The sequence below is a fragment of the Cyprinodon variegatus genome, unplaced genomic scaffold (assembly GCF_000732505.1).
Source record: "Cyprinodon variegatus isolate N-32 unplaced genomic scaffold, C_variegatus-1.0 Scaffold1503, whole genome shotgun sequence".
Lineage (NCBI taxonomy): Eukaryota > Metazoa > Chordata > Actinopteri > Cyprinodontiformes > Cyprinodontidae > Cyprinodon > Cyprinodon variegatus.
In genome coordinates, this window is record NW_015151956.1 from 133,044 (window position 1) to 138,945 (window position 5,902).

Here is a 5,902-nt window from a genome sequence, read left to right on the forward strand (position 1 = left end):
TTCCTAAAATTTCTAAAAGTAGAATGAAAGGCTGATTTTTTAGTTATCAGACTTCTCTCCATGGAACCAACAAGCAGTTTTAGTCAGTGAGACAGAAATCCTGTCTACTTTTAAGGCTAGGCTTAAAATGTTCCTCTTTGATAAAGCTTAAAGTTAAAAACAGTGTGTTATTTACTTAGTAACTGGGCGAGTAGAGAAGTAGGTGGAGCATTAACAGCCCGATCCGGTAGGGCCTGTTTTGGCTCCACAACAGTTAGGTTATCCTGAACTATTATTCTGTACATGTGCTGCTACATGTTTGGGCTGCTGGATCACATGGGGACCACCCCCCCCCGCTTCGGCTTAATTTTATTTCTGTTCTCCCAACCTCCGGTGTTTGTCAAGTTCTACTCACAACTTTATGCTGTCTCTGCTTTTTCTCATGGTAGCTTCATCTGGTCTGTTCCTCTTTAGCTGTGTCTTTCCTGGATGGGATCATCTGTGGAGCTAGTTACCAGTTACCTTTTGTATTTCTGCTTCTGTCTTTTTGAACCCCAGTCAGCATTGACAAATGGCTATTCAAAATGAGCTTTGTTCTGCTGAGATTTCCTGTCCACTGTCGCTACATCCATGCTTGGTCTGAGGGATTGCTGAAGAGTCAATGACAAAATGCAAGCAAATGTCTTCACTGCAGGCTCATCTAATATAAGCATGTCTTGCAAATCAATGGCTTGATGCAATCAATTGGTTTTCCTAACCCATCTGACATGAACCTCTCTAAAGTGCCTTGAGATGTTACGTGTTGTGAATTGGTGCCATACAAATAAACTGAATATAAATTACCTTCTCCCCATTAGCACCAAGAGCTATAAAGACCTATTAGTCACCCCTTTATTAGGTAAGGGAAACAACTAAGCATTCAGAATAATATGCCCGAAGGGGCCTGTTTGAAGACCACTGTTACAGAGAAGTTAAACTATTTTGTACATGTAACAAAAACACATTAACTGTATTTGCAAAAACAAAAACAAAAAAAGTATGTTACAGTATTGCCAGTACCAGATTGTTTTATACTCAGTATCAGATCGTAAAGGAAATTGGTGGTAGTTTACAAATTTGTAAAGAAGATTTAAGAGAAACAGTGTGTATTTTCAAATAAAACTATTCTGTTGATTCTGTTGATTTATGTTTAATTTATGTTGATTTATGCTCCAAAATATCAATCCAAGCTCAAATCAAAATATCAGAGCCCTCATTGTAATGAAGACAAAAATACAAAAAGAACACAAGAAAAGGGAGCCAGATTAATCAATGAAGAATGTAAGAACAGAACAGAAAACAGAACTTGCAGATTCATGGTATTCATCTGTCAGGGCAGCCACAGAGAACCATATTGGTTGGTTTGATTATTGGTCTATTACCCAGATCACTTGAAATGTTCTGAAAAATCTTTAAGAAAATGCTTACCAGAGCTACACTTCATGCCAAGGAACAATTAATTAAAATTAAAAAATGATCCACATCATGTGCGAGTTTTATGGGCGTAGGTCACAATAAGGGGAAAATGTGTTGCTTAGCGGAGGTCTGCGCTCTCCAAGTGCTTTTTCTAGTTTTTTAAATTTTATTAAGAGATAAAGCGGAAAAAATGAGCTGCTAAAAAACACTGTAATTTTTCAGATTTGCTTGGGAGGCTGACACCCTATGTAGTGTGATGAAGGCTCACTATATTAAATGTAATTTTAATTTATTATCTGATTCAACCAAACCAGAAAGTTAAAGTCTCCTAAGTTTTTAACTAATACATCATAGGAAAAATCTTCTCTGACCATAACTTTGTTTCGTATACACGTCTAATAATGGACCAGCAGTATCTGAAATACTATCTACACTTATGGCATTTGTTATTCAAAGAAGACAAACCTGAAATGCTTGTTATGACTCAGTCAAAACACAAAGGTTTTCTGAGGTCATACCATCAAAAAAACAATTTCCGTATGCAGACTGTTGTTCTTGTGTTATGAAAGGAGAGTACACCCTTGAATTAGACTCCCGTCACTCCATTGCTTTTTCTGTCAGAGACAATAAAATTAATTGAGGCGTCTTTAAACAAGTGTGTCTCTTGATTTTTGTTAGCTAATCTATACACAGGTGAATCCTTGTAAACCTCTGTGTAATAATTAGATACTGAAAAATAATTAGCTAATTTCACAAAAAAATTGGAATTTCAAGTTTTCTTATATTCCCATTTTGAAAGAGTTAGAAGCCATATGGATCAAGTTCTTGGAGAAAAAAAAGTTTCTAAAATATTAAAATTTTTTCAAGTTAAATAGTAAAAAAAAAAAACACCTTTGTATTATACAAAGAAGCCAACATGAAAAATTAATGGTAAAACAAAACTTGGCAAAATGAGCGCAATTAATTTTAATCATAGAGAAGGCCTGTCGTTTCATGCCAGCGTTTATTTTATTGATTTGATTAAGTGTCAAGTACTTTTATTGGTGCCCAGCCCTCATGTGCTCATTGCACATAAACATATAATTTACAATAAAAGATTACTGATGATTGGAATAGTAGTTTTGTTAAGGACAGCTGCTGAAATTTTATTGGATTAGGGATCCAGCTATGCCTTTGCAAAAGAGAGAGTTAGCCAATATATAAGCCAGACAGACAGCTTGTTACTGAGAATATGCCGAAGTTGTCCAGAGGTGTCCAGAGGTGTCAAGTAACAAAGTACAAATACTTCATTACTGTACTTAAGTACTTTTTAGATAGCTATACTTTACTCCATTACTTATTTTCTTCCTACTTTCTTTTACATTTTTAAAACAAACGTTACTTGTAACTCTTGGTTTCGGTTCAATATTTATAAATGTTTATTTCACGTCATGTGAGCCATCCAATGCACATCATTGGCACTATACACATCTAGTGAAAACTAGTGTAATTGGATGAGTTATATAATGCAAACACTCATTGGTTAGCTAAAGGAAATCATCAGAAGCAAGCAGGTGTTCTTCAAACTGTAATCATGAATTGTCTATGCCATGCTGCAATGTCGGATTCAGAAAAAGATGTTAAAATGTCTGAAAGGTCGGACACAGGCGAGAGCGTATCGGGAGACAGAGACCAACAAGACCTCCCTCATCCTTGGACCTATCTCAAAGAATCTTTCAAAATAGTTGAAAAATTGAGCTTTCAATTCATATAGTAGCATCTCGGCTGTTTTTATTTAAAGGTTACTTTATACTTTTATACTTTAAGTAGTTTTTAGAGCACATACTTTTTCACTTTTACTTGAGTAAAGAGGTAAAATTGACACAAACTTTTACCAAAGTGTTTTTAAACTGCAGTATCTATACTTCTACTTAAGTAACAAATGTGTGTACTTTTGAAACCACTGCTGTTGTCCCATGCAGATGATGATGAGTCAAACTTAGCCTAACTTTGTGATAAAGTGGCTCTAAGTTCTGTATCAGTGTTTCACATTGTTTTTGGACTAGAAACAGGAGACCCTGGCAGAGAAGGGTGGGTGGATTCAGATTTAAATAACTGCATTTCTTCCGTTTGCTGTTTTGCTCTACCATTCAAATATTCAAGTTGAGAATCCATGTGTCCCAATTCAAATTCACCAAGTTTTAATATTTCAGAAAGGTTTTTATTTCAAGAACATATGCTACATGGAGATTAATTCTAGATAATAAAAAAAAAACATTGCTGTTTTATCAGTAGGGTCACCATAATTTTTTCCCCTTATTTTAAATACAACTTCAGGGTTTTAAGGGGTACAGCCAGATTGCATGTTACCACATAAATCAGGAAAAAATATATTTTAAACATGCCACATTTTTAAATTGTTTATCTATTACAACCTTTTTTGTTTCGGACGTAGAAAAACAATCCAGTGATGGAAGTCTAATTACAGGGTGGAATCTCCTTGCAAAGGAGAAGAACAATACCACTACCAATGTATGACATCAGAAAACCATTCTGTTTTGATTGAGTCATACAAAGAAACATTTAAAATTGTATTCTTTACGTAACAAAACACTGCCATAAGATTAGAATTCACACATACAGGTGTTACTTATGCAGTGGATGTTTCTTGATGTCACAGGTTGCTTTTTTGCGTCAGATATTTTACATTCCAGTAAAGTGATGCACTCTCACTCTGTGTGCTGCATCATCCTCCCAAACAGACCTGAACATTGCATCATTAACAGATGATGCACAAATCATCTGTTTGTGATGCAAACAGATGGTTTTTGAATAAAAATTTACATCAACCTTAACAACAATAATATAATGAAATACAATTTTATTTAATACAGCTGACATAAAAACAAAACCTGATTTGATTTAATGGATCTCCTACACCATAGGCCATATTTCACACTGTAACTCCAGAAAAGCCTTTAACCTCTAAGAGGTTAACTTATTTAAGTTGGTTGCCCGTGGAGTCAACATATCATTCTTTAATTTAACTGTATATTAACAATTAAGAGAAATTTAAGAAATTAAGGATATCTTTTTAGGAATAAAAAAAAGCAAAACTCTCAAACGTTCTTCAACATCAAAGGAAAAGTTTCATGAAATATCATTAAGGTAGCACGACTTCATGACATGGATGTTCACATTAAAAACATTTTAAAATATGTCATGATTAATTAATAGGTGTGTACACAAAACATAGTTTTGGCCAGAGATCATCTCACAGAATTTTCCAAAACTGTAGACTAAAAAATACGGAGGGTTTAATCACCTATAAAATGTTTAAAAATACCTGGCATTATCTCACACTATCAAAAACTCATAATATAGTGCCGAGGATGGCTTTATAGTTCAAATCAAAAAAAGAACCTGTTCAGTCACAGAGGGACAGAAGCAAGAGGATGTCAGTATGCCTTTAAATCAATAATAAATGAATCATCAATAATGTATTTAAGAACTTTCAAACAAATATAAACTTCTGTCTTTGCTACATGTGACCTTAATAAATGTTGTCCCTTAATGGAAATTCCAACATCCTTTGACTGATAAATACATTTCCATTCAGTTTAAAAACCTCATGATGAGGAATGGTGATATAGAGCGAATCTGGCTTTTTCAAAGTACACTGGTGATTTATACATAACAAAACATGAACAAAGGCCACTTAGATTTTCTGACATCAACTTTTCTAAGCTTATTCAAAACTTAGACACATCCACTGGATAATCAGTGCAAAATTGCCAGCTGTACTCCCAAGCAAGCTTTTTGTTTCCTTATTATTTAAGTCAGCTTTCTCTCTAGAGCCAACATTTTACGCTTTAATGTTAGTTTTAGTTAATAATTTGGAGAAAATGTCATATGTTGAACTGAGCTGTTTAGGAAAAAAAATAAACAAAACACTCTGATGCACAAAATCTCCATTAACCATTATGAAGATAATGTAATAAAACTAAATCTTCAATTGTTTACATATATTGTTTATTTTCATATTTTGTTGTTCGTACTTCTTTGAAAAGTGACTCATTCTTATAGCATCAACCACCGGAGAGATCAGTTGGATGCACATTGATCATCTCAATTATTTTTGAAAACAAATATTATACATTTATATTATATTTATATTATTTATATTATATTATACATTTGTGACACCTACTTTGTTTGGTCACATACGTACTATTCAGCCTTGGATAAAAAGAGATTTGCTGATCAGACCAAAAATAAGTGCCATACCACATCTTACCGCCAGAGGACAGTACAGATAATGATATGGACTTCCGCCTGTTGTGTTAGTAAGAAGAGCAACAAGCAACAGTGTCTGTCTCACTCTTGTTGTATTTCCAGCAGAGATGGCAAAAGTACTCACTTTCCGTACTTGAGTAAAAGTACAGATACTTGTGTTAAAAAATACTCTGGTAAAAGTGGAAGTACTGAT